The 17,078-nt window shown below is 40.0% G+C and overlaps 1 long non-coding RNA gene across 1 annotated transcript in view; it reads left to right on the top strand.

Moving 5' to 3' along the window:
- LOC144456336 (uncharacterized) overlaps positions 1 to 17,078 on the top strand; it is an 18,847-nt gene extending 1,769 nt beyond the window's left edge. Inside the window, exons 2-3 of the long non-coding RNA XR_013485417.1 lie at positions 1,306 to 1,367; positions 13,974 to 17,078. This is a non-coding gene — a long non-coding RNA (uncharacterized LOC144456336). The remainder of the gene's footprint in view (positions 1 to 1,305; positions 1,368 to 13,973) is intronic.

The raw sequence follows: 17,078 nt of genomic DNA, 5'->3' as shown, positions 1-17,078 counted from the left end.
GAAAGAGATAGACAAAGAGGGGCAACCGTGGATTCTGGAGGACCCGAGTTCAAATCTGGCCTCAGACACATAACACTTACTAGCTGTGTGACCCTGGGCAAGTCACTTAACCCCATTGCCTAACCAGAAAAGAAAAAAAAAGAGAGATAGACAAAGGAGTGCATTCCAGACGTGGGGGCAGTTTGTGTAGGTGCTGGTGTATGGGTACAGAAGTCATTCTGAGGTCAGGGAATAGGTAGTAGTCCAGTTTGGCTGGAGCATAAGAGTCCAGGAAGGGGAGAAGTGTGAAATAAGGCAATAGGAAGGCAGTGGAGGTGTTTAAGCCCGGCAGTGATGTGGTTGGAGCTCTGCCTTAGGAAGATCGTTTTGGCCCCTGTTAGTGAAGGTGGAAGGTGTGCCCTCCAGACCCATCTGCCTACAGGGCAATGAGGAGTAAAATAAATGGAAGATTCAATACCATCTTAAGTCGTTTTTCTTCTTCATCCAACTGGAATGTATGTGGATATCACTTTGCTAAACGCTAAGCTAGGGACTATATCTAGAATGCTTTTTATATGAAAACTACTGTCTCATTCTCTTTTCACTGTCTTTACACTCCTGAAGCCCCCTTCCAAAGCGAGGGGATTGCTCTTCAGTCTTTATCAGGGTTGACATTTCCTATCCCTTCTAAGTGTTGTCGATTGAAAAGGATTACAGATAAGAGAACTCCTGAAAACATCCCTTATTTTTTCACCCTACCTATTGCATCTCCCCACCTTTATTTCCATTCCCTTCCCTGACAGTGTGTTTGTGAAACTAAAAGTCAGGTTACAGCAGGAGTTGAAGGAAATGCTAAATTTCACTTAGTTTAGTGAAAATAAAAATTTTGATATATATATATTATTTTATTAAAGTAACATATTTTTCAAAATTTATAATTATTAAAATCTAAATGATTATATTATAAGCAACTTGATAAATATTTATCTTTTATTTAAATTTATAGTTTAAATTATTTTATTGAAATTGATTTTTACAGTGTGATTTAATATTAATAATGAAATGATATATAATAATATTTTAAAAATAATGTTCATTTAAATTTATATATTTATTAAAATGTATTTTTATGAGAAAATAAGTATTTTTTTCCTGTCCAAGTTCATGGACCCTTTGAAATATCCTCACAAACCCCTTGGGGGTCTCTGCACCCCAGGTTAACAACTTCTGAATTAGTGTTACCTAGACTTTAGTGCAGCAGCTAGACAAGTTGATGCTACATAAGGCTTATGAATTATATGACTGGCTTCTTATTCCTGTCCCTAGGCTTCCAGTATCATCTTCCACAGTGCATGATCAACTTAAAAGTAAAAGGAAGTCCAGGAGATGTAAGTAAGCAACCCATTACCTTCTATTTTGTTACTCTTTTCAACAAATCAATCAATCACCAACCATCTATTAAGTGCTTACTAAATTCAAGGGATTTGAGAAGTTGAGGAGGAGAGAAACCAGGAAATGTTTTGTATAGAAGGTAGTATTTGAGTTGTGTGTTGTTGGAAGAGAGGTATTCTATGAAGTAGAGGTGAGGAGAAGTGCTTTTGAGGCATGGGGGGCAGTCAGGGGATAGGGCCAGGAGTACAGCAGATGGAATGCTGTGTATGGGAAAGAAAGGAAGCTGATGTGGCTATGTTTAGCCAAACTCCTCCTTTTCCCTCCCCACCAAAATCACCCAAAACAAAACTCCCTACCTTTTCCAGTAATCAAATTGGAGGGAAAAGAAACATGCTACATTTTTGCTTGAGAGTGGGTGTGGGCTGTATATGTCAAAATTAATTCTCTCTCCCTCCCTCCCTCCCTCTCTCTCCTCCTAAAGTCTTAACAACTAGGAGGAGGAGTAATGTCCAACAAGGTTGGGTTGGAAAGGTGGATTGGGGCTAGGTTGTGAAGGCTTGAAAAATGAAATAGGAGTTTCTATTTGATCTTAGTAGCAATAGGGAACCTGTAGAGTTTATTGAGTAAGGGAGTGAGTGGTCAGATCTGTACTTAAGGAAAATCCCTATGGTAGCTGTGTGGAGGATGTATTGGAGTGGGGAGACATTTGAGGCCGGGAATTTACAATTAGAAAGCCATTGCTTAGTCCAGGGAAGAGGTGATGAAGGCCTCACCTAAGAGTGTAGCTAAGTGAGTTGTTTGTTCTTGAAGTGGACCATGACACCAAAAAGGTAATACCTTGACTTGCAAGTGAATTGTATTTAAGTGGGGCACAGCTGTGCAAAGTCACCAGCCTCACTTTCTCCTCTAGAGCCATCCAGGCCGACTTAAGCTAAGTGAGTAATGATAAGGGGACTAATAGGGAATTTCTGGGATAGAAATGTTAAGATTTAACAACTGATTAGATATGTGGGGTGAGGGAGAGTGAGGAGTAGAAGATAATGCTGAGATTATTGGAAGAATATTGGTATATTCACCTTAATGGTTTCCACATTCTTGATCTTTTTTTTCCCCCACTAATTGCACCAGAAACAAAATTTAGAAGCCAGTGCTTTGATGAACCCTTGTAGGAGGCACAGGCCTGGAAAGAATGAACACACCTTTCCAGTCTGACATGGAAATGAAATCAGAGACAGACCATCTACCAAACTCTTCTCTCTTGTGGAAGCTAAGAGGAAAGTTCTTTGGCCCAGGCCATGAATGTTTAAGAGAGAAGTAAGGAAGGCTTGAATTAAGGGGAGAACTGTGAGGCAGGGAAGTAAGAGATGCATATACTAGACATTTTAAAATATAATTATGCTTTATTTTAACATTCCTTTCTTAAAATCCTGATCCAAATTCTCCCTCTGCCTCCAGCCCCTCCCCTACCCATTGAGAAGGCAAGCAATATGATATCAGTTATACATGTGAAGTCATGCAAAACATGTTTACATGTCAGCTATGTTGCAAAAAATTAAAAGCAAGAAAAATAAAGTGAAAAAAGTATGCTTCAGTCTGCACTTCAGTCTGCACAATCAGTTGTCTCTTGGGAGGTGGATGGCATTTTTCTCTGTGGGTTCTTCAGAATTGTCTTGGATCATTGTGTTGATTAGAGTAGCTAAGTCTTTCACAGTTGATCATCATTACAACACTGCTGTAACTGTGCACCATGTTCTTGTGGTTCTGCTCACTTCACTTTGCATCAGCTCATATAAGTCTTCCCAGGTTTTTCTGAAACCATACCCCTTCTATAATAGATGTTTTAAAGGAAGATCTGACCAGATTGGGCAGTTTATTGATTCATTAGTATTTCAAGGATCTATAACTTGTCAGTGTGGGTATTCCATCTGTGGATGAAGACTGATAATAGAGCTGTAACTAGGACAGGTGACTGGAGTTTCTCCTAAAAGGCACAAAATTTAGAGGGCAAAAAGAACACTCTCTGGGGATGTCCCCCCCCCCCCGTCCCCCCCCCTTCCTAGGGGCTGTGTTCAGGTTAATTATTCCCTGCTGAGACTTAACCTAGCCTAGGAGTGCTAGCGCCCATCCTTACCTGCACCCCACCCTTGTCCCAAACATTCCTTAGTCCTTCAGAAGCTTAGAAACATCATGGTGTGTCCTCATTGTCAGTGTCCACGTCTCAGGTGAGCTCCCTGCTGCCATACAACATCCTTTAGCCCTCTATGCTTTTTAGTAAGTAAGCTTTGAGCCCACTGACAGAGAAATCATCATTCTGGGACCTGATAAGCTTTACCTAATCTTGGCTAGGCTAGTCCTCAGACAGATACAGAATCAGTTACAAGTAAGAGAATTAGTGAGGTCGTTAGACCTCTTAATCCAAATCAAGAGGTTAATTATAATTAGAACTGCTCTAAGGGATTAAATGAATGACTAGTGGTGAAGCTTCTATTGAACCTGAACAAGGTCAACCCAATCTTCAAGCATACACCTTGATACAGAACTAACTCTGCCCTGAATCAGGAGCCTTAACAATTAGAACTGGTAAGACAAGCACATTCCTATGAAAACACAAGGATGCCTATGGGGCAAAATGTTTTAGAATATAAAACATGGATATCATAGAAGTAGAATGAAAACGTAGAAACTGCAAAATGTTATAACATCCTTGACATTTTTCCCTTTAAAAATATAAGAAATTAAAGCTGTAGAATTGAAACAGTGTTCAGAGCAATCTGGCTCTGTTTCTCCTTACCAACAAATAAAATCTCTTTTGGCTCAAGGGGCTGTTTTCTTGGTCTGGGTTTTGAAAACATGAAGAGACCTTCAGAACACAATGTACCTAGCATGATTGCTTGACTATGCAGATACTCCACATGTGTTTCTTGATTCATTGATGAGTATCCTAAGGCTAAATAAATAGGGCTCTGGACTCTGGGGGAAAAGAGGAAGGGAAAATTGTTAATTCCCAAGAGAAAAAAGAACCATTTATTTATTGTTCTGTTCCCTTTGTAACTTAAATTTCTCCCTCTCCCCTGATTCCTTCTCCTCTACCTACAAACATGATTATCATCATAATCATCAACAAACATTTATTAAGCATTTACCAGTGCATAGACACTGTGCTGAGGCCTGGGGATAAAGAAATCACCTATCCTAAAAAATTAAAAACAAAAAACCTACATGTTTAATTATTTCCCCCCACCCCAACCTCCTTCCTTTTTATTTTTATTTTTTAAAAGATTAGTCTGTAGTAATTACTCCCACTTACTACCTATTTGCTCTTCCAAATTTTGCAATCTGGCTCCTCCCCCAAATATTCTGCTGACCAAAGTGGCCAAATCCGGTGGCCTCTGCAGCATCTGACACCACTGACCACCCCCTCCCTTTTGGTTCCCTTTCTTTCCTTGGCTTCTATAATATTATAGTACATCCTGGTCTTCTCTTCCCTTTCTGAGCACTCCTTTTCAGGTTCTTCCTACGGGCATTGTTCAAGAATTTTGGCAATCTCATTCATTTCCATGGATTCCAGTCAACACTATGTAAATAACTCCTAATTCTGTTTATCCAGCTCTAATCTCCCTCCCAAGCATCAGCCCAGCACTTCTGATCGTCTACTACTTAATATCTCCACCCAGGTGTTTTGTAGGACCTCAGACTCAACAAGTCAAGAACAAATTCACCGTCTTTCTCCTAAACCTATTTCTAGGTCCTATTCTTTTAAAGGAGCTATGGTTTTCCTAGTGACCTGTCAAACCTGTCATTGTTGAACCTGACTTCTCTTCCAGTATCCTATTGGTGGCCAAGTCCTGTTGATTCTGTTTCCAAAATGTCTCCTGCTCCTGCCTCCTTTTTTCTTTTTTCCAGCTCTACAGTTGCTGGTATTTATTTTTAAAATAATTTTAATAGTAACTAGAATTTGTATAGCACTATGAGCTTTGCAAAGCACTTTACAAATATTTCATTTTATCTTCAGATGCTATTATTTTCCCCATTTTACAGTTGAGGAACCTGAGGTGGAGGTTAAGTGATTTACCCATGGTTACACAATTAGTAAGTATTTGAGGCTGCATTTGAATTTAGGTCTTCCTGACTCCAAATCTAGCTCTATATCCTCTCCTGAACTTTTGTTTTACATTGCCTTTATTTCCAAATATATCCCTACTTCCTCCCCTACCCATCAAGCCATTTCTTTATACAAACAATAAGAAAAGAAACAAAAAAAAAACCCAAACCTGATTTCAGCAAAACTGATCCAGTATGTCAACTGAGACTTATAGTATATATAGACCCACAGTCTCTCTCACTGTCAGGGAAGGAAGTGTTAAGGGGCCCCCTGAACTTGTCTTCTTGAGTTGCCATATTTTCCAGAAATATCAGACCCAATTATGAGGAAGGGAAGTACATTTTCTCATCTCTTCTGTCAGGCCAAGCCAGGACATTATAATTATGTAGCATTCTGTTTTATTTTGTTGTTATCTTTGTCATTCTTGACATTTATGTTGTTATAGTTATTATGTATGTTGTTTTCCTGATACTACTTTGTGCATCAATTCATAGGTCTATGTTTCTTAGACTTTTTGTATTCATTTTTTCTTACAGCACAATAATATTTTATTACATTCAGGTACCACAGTTTATTTAGCCAATACCCAGTGGATGGGCACACACTTTGTTTTGAGGTTTTTGCTACCACAAAAATTCTGTAATTAATATTTTGATACTTGTGGGACCTTTCGGTCTTTGAGATCCCTTGATCACTGACAAAAGAATTCCTGAGAAGTCTCAGAAGTTGCTGTCAAAGCTGAATAGTACAAACCTAGGTGGGATCTATGGGTCAAGGACTGTGGAAAGTTTAGTCATTTTCATAGCATAGTTCTAAATTGCTTTCCAGAGTGGTTAGACCAATGCAGAGTTCCACCACCAATGTCAGTGAGCCTATTTTTCTGTAGCCCCTCCAATGTTGGTTTCTTGTCATCTTTGCCAGCTTGCTGTATACGAGATGAAACTACAAGGTTTTGATTTGCATTTGTCATGATTTGTGATTTGGAGCAATCTTTTATATAGTTAATAGTTGTAACTCCTCTGAGTACTGTTTATGTCCTTTGTCCACATTCATCAGTTAATCTGCCCCCTCTTTTCTATTACTACCCAGTTCCATTTACCATCACCTATTTTTGGACTATTATAATAAATTCTTAACTGATCTCCTTACCTTTAGTCTTTTCCCAAGCCAATCCTACATGCATTTGCCAAATTAATCCTCCTAATGAATAGCACTGATTGTATTATTCCAGTAGTCAAAAATCATAAATAATTCTCTATTGCCTGTGAAATAAAGTCCACATTCCTAAGAATGGCAATAAAATGTCTTTTATAATTCATGCTATCATTCTATTCCAGTTTTATCTTACATTCTTCTCCTTTATATAATCAATATTGAAGGCAATATTGATTATATAAAGGAGAAGAATGTAAGATATGGATTATTCACTATCCCTGTAATATATTCTGGACTTTAAAGGATCATAGATTTAGAGCTGGCTTAGAGGTCATCTAGTCCAACCCATAATTACAGATGAGAAAAATGAAGCTTAGAATGCTTGAGGGACTTACCCAGGATCACATAGCTAGCAAGTATCATAGGCAGTATTTGAACTCAGATCTTCCTGACTCCAGGACAAGCAGTCAATCTACTTCTCCATGTTGCTTTTCTAATTTTTACTCTCTTGCTTCTCAGCCTTTATCCTTGGTATTCCCTAGACCTGGAACACTCCCATTTCTACCTACTGAGATTCTGCCCATCTTTCAGTGTTTCGTGTCTTCCTTGAAGCCCTGCCTAAAGGAATATGAGACCGTGCACATGTGGAAGGTTGGGAAATGACATTTGAGTTTAATCTTCCGTTCCCATCCAGAAATAATTTCTCCCCATCCATCCAATGAACAAACATAACACCTTACCTATGTCTCTCTTAGGCCCTTCCCTCAAGGAATCCACTGGGGAGATATGAAGTGTACCTAGATAATTTAGGGGCAAGAGCACGCCAGCAACTTGGAGTAGTAAGGAAAGCTTCGTGGGAGAGATGGCACCTGAGCCTTGTTAGAAGATAATGATTTCTTTTTTTTTAACAAATGTTATTAATTTATTTTGATTTATCAATAATCACTTCCATATGCTTTTGAGTATAAAATTTTTCTTCCCCTTCCTCCCCACCACCCTCCCCAAGACAGTGCACAATCTGATATAGGCTATACATTTAACATTCCTATTAAACATATTTTCACATTAGTGATATTGTAAGTAAAAATTAAAACCAATAGGAGGAACCATCAGAAAGAGGAAACAAAACTCAACAGAAGAGAAAAAAATAGCAATTCAACTTCCATAGTTCTTTCTTTGGATGGGGATAGCATTTTCTATCATGTGGCCTCTGGAGATGTCTTAGAACCTTGTATTGCTGGGAAGGGTTAAGTTTATCAATGTTAGTCATCACACAACGTGGCTGTTACTATGTACAACATTCTCTTGGTTCTGCTCACTTCACTCAGCATCAGACCCATACAAGTCTTTCCAGGTTTTTCTGAAGTCAGCCTGTTCATCATTTCTTATAGCACAATGGTATTCCATTACATTCATATACCACAACTTGTTCAGCCATTCCCCAGTTGATGGGCATCCTCTCAATTTCCAATTCTTTGCCACCACAAAAAGAGCTGCTATGAATATTTTTGTACATGTGGGTCATTTTCCCATGTGTATGATCTCTTTGGGTTATAGCCCTAGACATGCTATTGCTGGGTCAAAGGGTATGCACATTTTTATAGCCCTTTGGGCATGGTTCCAAATTGTTCTCCAAAATGGTTGGAAAATAATGATTTCTGAGGAGCTAAGTTGAAGGAGTGCCTTCCAGGTATGAGGAATTGCTTATTTGAGTCAGAAGCCAGATTACCGAGGGTTGGGAAGTAAGTGGTTAATTAAGAAGAGGAGGCCAGCCAGTATTGAAACTCTTTTTAGGAGTTTGGCAGTGAAGGGGAGGAGAGATGTAGGGAAATAGCTTGAGTGGGGTGACATGCTCAAGGAAACTTTTTTTTTTTAAATGAAGGTAGAGGCATAAGCACTTTTGTAGGCAGAGTGATAAAATGATCACGGGGTCGAGCCAGAAGAGACCGCAGAGGCCATCTAGTCCAGCCCCTTAATTTTACAGATGAGGGAACTCAAGAAAAGGGGAAAGATTTACTCAAGGTCACATTAGTAAGGAGGGACTTGTGGTCCAGTAGATAACCTCCGTGAAGGTCAGCTGGACAGGGTGGGACGGTTGTGGGACGGGGTGCAAAATGAGGATTTGAGAGCATTAGGAGCAAAACTTATGCCAACTTTCCCTCTTGGGACGCCATGAAGGAGGGAGGAGGAAAAGGAACCAGCAAAGTATCATCTGGAGAAAACCAGATTTGTGATAGTACAATGATAGAGGAACTCTATTTAAAAAACAAAAAACAAACCCCAAGAACATTGTTAGTAATGGCTTCTGGGAGAGGAAAGGATATAGGGAAAAATTTAGGAAATGTAAAAACAAAAAATATCAAAAATCTATTTTAGAAAAAGAATATGAGGGGCAGCTAGGTGGCGCAGTGGATAGAGCTCCGGCCTCGGAGTCAGGAGGACTTGAGTTCAAATGCGGACCGACACTTGACACTTACTAACTGTGTGACTCTGGGCAAGTCATTTAAACCCCACATACCTCACCAAAAAGCAATAAATAAATAAATAAAATTAAAAAAAAAAAGAATATGAGAAGAAGAGATCTAGGATAAAGGAAAATTTAACAAACAGAGGTAGGGAGTAGAAGAGTTGCCGGAAGCCACAAAGACTAAGCTCTGAAGGATAGGGCTGAGAACTAGGCAGAAATGAGAGGGGGGAAGAAATGGGGTTTTTGTTTGTTTTGGCTTAAGGCCTCAAGAATTCACTTCACTACTTAGCACAAAGGACACATACCACAGAGAACAAGGCCAGGAACAACAGGCCTGCAGAACTGCCTGCTCTCAATTAACAGACTCACCTGACGTAATCTCTCCCTCCTTCCAAGCAATCAACTCTACAGTCATAGTACAGTGTGTCCCAAAAGTCTTAATGAAGTCTTAAGCTACTAAAATAGCTTAAGCCATTTTAAGTTGAATTTTAAATAAAGCTACTAAGAGAGCTTAAAACTGCCTCAAGACATTTGGAATACCCTCTATAAAGGACCAGCCTGTAATACAGTGTCCAAAATTCTGTTTCTCCCTGTTTTTATCTGCTGGCAGCAGGCAGTCTCATTGGGGAAGAGGGATAGGTGTTTCTTCAGTGCCTATGTTCACAGCTGCTACTACTTACCCACCACAGCATACCTTCCTTAGGGTGATAACAGCTTCCTTAATATTGTTCATTCTTGTCTGGGGAGAGGGGAAGGGGGTGTTGTCAGGAAGACTTCAGTCCATAAGCAGGCTTCAGACAATTGCTAGCTCTATGATCCTAAGCCTCTCTCAGCCTGTTTTCTTCTCTTTAAAATGAGGATAATAATAAAACTTGCCTCTTTGGATAGTCCTGAGGATCAAATGAGATCAGTCACTCTTACTAGACTATAAGCATCTGGAGGGCAGGGACTCTGTCTTATCTAAACTCCAGCCCTGTGTGGTTAAAAGCTTATGAAGTGTGGAGTCTCAGAGTGAGAAGGGACCTCAGAAGCTTTCTAGTTCAACTTATACTTAAGCAAGATTCCCTCAACAACACCCCTGACAGTACAGCCTTTCCATTTTCTCCAGTGAGAGGAAATCCTTTACTTCCCAAGGCACTCAACTTCTGGATCTTTCGAATCATTAAGGAGTTTTCCTTCCATCAAACCTAAATTTGTCTCTTTGAAACTGTCTTTCATTGCTCCTGGTTCTGTCCTCACCAAGCCAACAAATGTGTGGAGAAAGCAGCAATCTTGGTGGCTGTAGGAAGGCAATGTTCATTGATGCAGTTTTGCTAAGCAAAGCTCCTAGGATTTGCATGGATCCAGACTAGTGTCCAGGGGACATGATGGAATTTGAAAGAAATGGATGTATTCCAACTCCAATGGAAAGCTAGCTTCCATTCTAAGTCTCTTTTATCTGGACAGTGAAGTTATACAGTACTATATATAAATGGAATGCCATGAGTCATTGACTGAAGTGCTTTCTGAAGCTGCCTCTCTGGTGAAATCTCAAAGATTCCATTTTTTTAGATAAGGTATATGATTTTTTCTACCTGTGGTCTTCTCACCTTGGAAGGTCCCTCCACCCCTGTAGCTCCTTACTCTGATGGTCATTTACTCCATCTTAAGTAACCCAGGCCATTCATTTTTCTTTATGCTCTCCTACTGATTCCCCATACTTCTTTTCCCACCATGCATCTATCTGCTCCCCACCTCCACCTTTTCAGCTTCCTTTTATGTATTCTCTTCACCCATTTGAATGTCAGATCCTTGATGGTAGGAATTGTATTTCTTTTTGCTTCTGTTTGGATGCCCAGTGTCTGGCATGTAGTTATTGTTGTTGTTGTTTGTTCTTACCTTTCAGAGAGGACCAGTGACATCATGAGGTGATGTTTTGACTTGCCTGTGAATTGGATTTAAGTGAGGCAGAGTTTCACGAAGTCATCAGACCTTCCTCTTTCTTCCAGAGTCATCTGTGTGGGTGTAGGGGGTGTTTAGAGAGGACTAGCACCTCTGGGGTGGGGGCTTGCTCATACATCTTTGATCGTGCACACAGTCTACCTGTCATTCAGCTCTCACCTGAGGCTTCAAGAAGCTGTAGCATGAACTGCGACCACACCTGGGTATGAACCATTTTGGCAGATGGGCTGAACTAGGTTGAGGGTAACTGACAGGATCCCAGCCTGTCGGCGAGTTAGGGAAACGTTTACCCCAAGCATGTGAAGACTTCCCCAGAGGAACGGGCAGATGAGAACAATTTGTTCCAGCGGCCGTGAAGGATGCTGACGCAGGCACTATGGAGGACTTAGAGCTTAGCTTGACATGGAAGGCACCAAGGTCATCCACTGCATCCCAGGCTGTCTTCAGTCGTCCTGACTTTTGTCTTGCTACAGGACTTTAATGACTCTGGCACATAGTAAATACTTAATAACTGCTATTCAGGGAATAGCAGTTGAGGCAGTAGCAAATAATTTCAAAAGGCAGATGTAATTTAAGACTAGGCAATTGCTAGTTGTAGGTCTGGCTCACAGAAGAACTGAAATACCCCCTGAGACTATGGACTGAAAAGAGCCAAACCCTTTCCCTTGCAGGGAATCAGCCTCATGATAGCTACAGTTCAACAAAGAACCTACAGATGGCAGCCAAGAACAAGCCAACAGATTCAGCATAGCTAGCAGCTCAGCAAAAGAAAGCCTCCAGCAGAGGACCCCAGCAACGAGCTGGTAAAGTAGACAACCTTTGTCCTGGCTTCCTACGAGCAACCAATATCACTTCTTTTCCTACAAATAAATGATTAAGGTCCATCTACCCAGAAGATATCAAAGACATTAAGAAGAATGGAGATGACTTACGAAGACAAAGAGGGCCACTTCATGAAGAAAATTCAGAAACAGAAGACCAGTTCACTCCAGCCATCATTCACCCAACTGAAGAGCCGTCTCACATAAAACAGGGGAATTGATTACTCTGTTAAAAGTGGGACAAGATTGACCCATGATACAAAAGGCCTTTTAAGCAACATCCGTTGTGGAAACTTTCCAGTATGAAATAATCCTGTAGAATAAGGGGCTTTGCAGGATTCTATCCAACATATTCTAGACACTGTTGAGAACCTAGCAAGCTAATTATTTCCTAACTAGATTATAAATACCATTAGGGCAGGGACCAGGGCTTTTTGTGTCTTCTAGAACCTAGCAAAATGCTAGTACCCTAGTAGGATCCTAGCAAAGGTTTTTTGAATTCAATTGAATGTTTATTAGTATTCATAAGTTTTATAACTCTTTGGAATTTAATGCTTAAAAACTATAGCTCTGGTGCTTCCTTTCTTTGTCTATTTTCTCTTCTAATCTCATATATTTAACAACATTGATGTAATTTGACTTAGGCATTGCTGACTACATATCAAGCTCTGTGATATGATTCAAATTATGATGAAGTTTACGGTAAAGGGCTGTAACCTGTTGACCTATGTTAATTCAGGGAGACCTGAATTAATAAAGAGTGTGCTGCATGTTATATTCTCAAGATGGCACCTGTCATCTCCTATAGCCTAGCTTAAGAGACATTATACTATAAAGGAACATCTAAAAAAAAATGGGACTTTGACACAGGTGAGAAGGGGACAATCAAAAGTTCAAAAAAATAGTCCAAGTCAGTACCCAGGGGAAAGTGAAAAGAATTGAGACAGGGCTCATAATGCTGTAGTAAGCTTTAAGTTTCTCTTAAAGCTACTGGGCTTGCATGTCTAATCAGTGCACCCAGGAGGGGCAGCAGTAAGGGATATACTCTAAGCCTAAGGCTGTCAGATCTTAGAATTTAGCCTGGGGGTTTAAAACAAATGAAAGGGAAGCTGAACTATTAGGGATGGTAATTCATTTCTGTAAAAAGGTTAAACCAGCCCAAGACTGTAATTCATCCATGAGCCAGGTGTGCCCAGGTCTGAAGGTAACCATGTGAACATGGTTCTTGAAATTTAATTGATTTATGGCAGGGATGATTAGGGAACTCTTGGTTGGCTAGACAGGGCACCTCCCACAGAGCTGCATATATACTCTGGCTCCTTGCTGAGGGACATGGATCCTGCTGGGGTGACACAAGGAACTCCACAGTTGTCCCTGGTGACTAGCTCTTGGTGAAGATGGTTGGGTTGGTAGCTGGGTTAGGAAAGAGCCGGGAGGATGGAATCCTGTTACCATAGTTGCTCCTTACATGGTCTAGAAGGGGAACAAAGAGAAAAATCTCTGTCTTCTTTTGTGATTCTTTTCTGGCTCTTTTTCTCCCTTGGACTTCCATAAAATGGAGAGAATGTATTATGCCACAAACAGCCATTGTTGGGGAGGAAAGAAGAGGGGAAAAAAAATCCCCTCCCTTTATCTTGGTCCTTCCTGGAAGTCCAAGGAAGAGAAAGAGAGTAGGAAAAGTCACAAAAGAGGACAGAGCCATTTCTTTTCCTTTTTGCATTCATGTGTTCTTTTTTTTCCAATGAGTTTTTTAAAATACATTTTTATTAATATCTTTTGTTTTAATATAACCTAAATTTCCTTCTGCATCTCTCCTTCTCCCCCTCTCCCAGAGGGCCGTCTCATATAACATATAATTTTCTAGAAAAATAAAAAGATGAAGAGGAAAAAAAATCAGCAAAATTGATCAATACATTGAAAAAAAATCTGACAATATATACAGTATTCCATATCTGTAAATCACTCCCCTCCCCCCATGCCCACCTTAGATAAAGACATTTCTCCTCCATTTCTTGTAGACCATCAAGGGGGCAGCTCTTCTCAACACAAATCCATTCTCTTGACAATCATCTTCTCAAAACAGTAGTAACATCAGCTGTTCCCTGTGTCATTTCAGCAAGATATACATGTTCCTCATCAAGGAGCCAGAGGACATATCCAGCTCCGTGGAAGTTATCCCAGTCCAGCAAATCAGGAATTCCTCTGATCATCCTTTGAGGTAAGAACATTATCTGTCAGGCCTGGTGTTTGCTTAAAAACTATTAAAAATAATTTTTTAAGACTTAATAAGCTGAGGGGACTAAGATTCAGCCTTTGACATAGTTTTCTGGTTGCAAAAAAACAAAACAAAACAACTCTACAAGGTGATTAGCTTCTCCCTTGGGTTGACCAACAGAGGCAGTAAGGCCAACTAAATCAATACTGTATCCTTGTTGTATCCCCTTTCCCTGTTTTGACTAAATCAGCTTCCTTTTGTTAACTGAAAGTCTACAGAGCCGTGGTGCTGACCTCATTGTTGTATGCCTGTGAAACCTAGACAGTGTACTTGCACCATGCCAGGAAACTGATCACTTCCATTTGAGTTGTCTTAGGACGATTCTGAAGATCACCTGGCAGAATAAGATACCAGACACTGAGGTCCTTTCTTGAACTGACCATGGTATTTGAATGCCAAATGTATGCTTGCCAAAAAAACTATTTTATAGAGAACTCACACGAGGCAAGTGCTCCCGTGGTGGCCAGAAAAAGCAATACAAAGTCTCTCTGAAGAACTTTTGAATTGATTGTGTGACATGGGAGACACTGGCACAGGACTGCCCAGCATGGCGTGCCCTCATCAGAGAAGGTGCTGGGCTCTGGGAGCAAAGCAGAATTGAAACAGCTCAGAAGAAGTGTGAGTTGCACAGATTTAAAGAATCCACCTCAGATGTTCACGTGGACTATTTGTGCTCGAACTGTGGTAGAGCATTCTGAGCTTGTATTGGTCTGATCAGTGACAGCTGACACACTGTGACTTGACTCTAACCTAGTGATGTCATTTTGGTCCTCAACCAGCCAGGCAGTCTGCAAGTGTTGCATTGCATTCTGATTCCAGACTTGAAGCACCAGCCCAACCTGAGTCATGCTGGTCATACAATGCTCCTACAATTCCCTTACTACATATTTCATGAATATTTGAGGAAACTCAAATAGTTGTTGTTGTTCAGAGCATGTCCATCTCTTTGTGACCCCATTTGGGGTTTTCTTTGCAGAGATACTGGAGTGGTTTGCCATTTCCTTCTCTGGCTCTTTTTACAGATAAGGAACTGAGGCAAATAGGGTTAAGTGACTTGCCCAGGGTCATATAACTAGGAAGTGTCTGAGGCCAGATTTGAACTCATGAAGATGAGTCTTCCTGACTTCAGTCTCTGCACTTTATCCAATGCACCACATAGCTGCCCCAATTATAGTCCTATCTCTAATTTACCAAGAGCTCAAACATTCTTTGGCCCTTTTGGAACCATGGATCAGCCTTAACAAGGTATATATACATCCTACCAACATACTTGGAAAACTAGAAGGGCCTTACATACCAGCTCTTTTCTTCATTCTGAGTCATAGGGAGACATGAATAGGGCCTTTGACCCTTCCTTGCTTACTCCCAGTAGGTTTACAAATATTCACATGGAACTTCATCAGTAGTGAGATTAAGAATCCCTTTTGCCTCCTAAGAACATTCTGTTTTCAGTACCATCATTCCAGCCATTTTAATAACCCAGTTTGCTCGAAGAATCAACATTATGGATTAACCATAAAAAAGTTATTCTGGGCAGGGATTAGGATTTAAGTATAGAAAAAGAAGAACCCAGTAGACATTTAGAGGGAGTCCACTGTCTTCTACATGAAGGCAGTAACAGAATTGTTAATGTGCTGAAAGAGTAGCTTGCACTAGGATTCTCCTGAGGGTCATAGTTAAGTGGAAAACCTCCATGGTTCCTTCGGGGTCTGAATCTATCATTTGAGGTAGTAGGGTTGTAAGTGTATTTCTACAATAACTTGTGTCTTCAAATAATACCAGTACATTCTTATCTAGATTTCATATTTGGGCTTTTTAGCCCATAGACCAAAGTTTGTGGAGTCTAGTGAGCTATAAAGATTGTAGATGCATAAACTGGATCACATACAATGTTTCACAATATTATTTTATTACCCCAGGTGTTGGATTCCTTATTTGAAAAGTTAAGGATAATAATATCAAGTCCTACCTATTTTTACTAATGGGGAAATGAGATTATTTGTATCTAACTTTGAACTCAGGGAAAAAAAAACTGTCATATGATTATGACCAATCAGTAAGAATCAATGAATTAATCAACTGGCATTTATTACTTGTTCCTACTATGTACAAGGTACTATGCTAAACTAACAGGGACACAAGTACCAAGAAAGAAATAATCCCTACTTGCAAGGGGGAGAGGAAGCAACAAGTACATACGTAAATACATACAGCATAAATATAAGTGAATAAATACAAATATATATAACAGAGGTCTATATATATATATATATATACATACTGTAGATGCAAAAAATACATATATATAAAATACAGGTTTGGGAGGGAGGCTGCTAGCAGTCGGAGGAATCAGGAAAAGCTTCATGAAAAAGATGGTACTTGAACATAATATATACAGACTTTGCTTCTTGGTGAATTAGAACATTCTAAAGAGGACGCTTATAAAGCAAAACTATTTATATGCTTTCTTCCAGTTTCAGCTCATGTCCTACCCTCTGCAATAAGCCTTTGCCAGTCCTCGTTAATCTTAGCACCCTCCCTCTGAGATTATCTCCAGTTTATCCTTTGTCCAACTTGTCTGTACATAGTTGTCTACGTGTTGTCTCTTCTAGTAGACTGTGAGCTCCTTGAGGGCAGCGACTGGTTTTTGCATTTTTTGTATGCCAGTGCTTGGCACAGCACCTGGCACATAGTGAGCTCTTAATAAATGCTTGTGGACTGACTGGGATTGGTTGTGTGTTTGTGTTTTAACTAACACACCAGTTGTAATGGAAAGAATGTTGACTTTGGAGTTAGGAGATCTAGGTTCAAATCCCAGCCCACCTACCTAACATCTTTGTGACTATTTACTATTTGTGACAATCATTTAACCTCTCTGGTTAACCTCAAAAAGGTCCTCCAATTCTAAATTTATGATCTGCTAGAATTTATACACCCCAATGAACA

This window comes from Phascolarctos cinereus, unplaced genomic scaffold, assembly GCF_003287225.1.
Source record: "Phascolarctos cinereus isolate Bilbo 61053 unplaced genomic scaffold, phaCin_HiC Scaffold_3;HRSCAF=262, whole genome shotgun sequence".
In the NCBI taxonomy this organism is placed as follows: Eukaryota; Metazoa; Chordata; class Mammalia; order Diprotodontia; family Phascolarctidae; genus Phascolarctos; species Phascolarctos cinereus.
The sequence above is the reverse complement of the archived record's forward strand: the minus strand, read 5'-3'. Positions and strand labels throughout refer to the sequence as shown.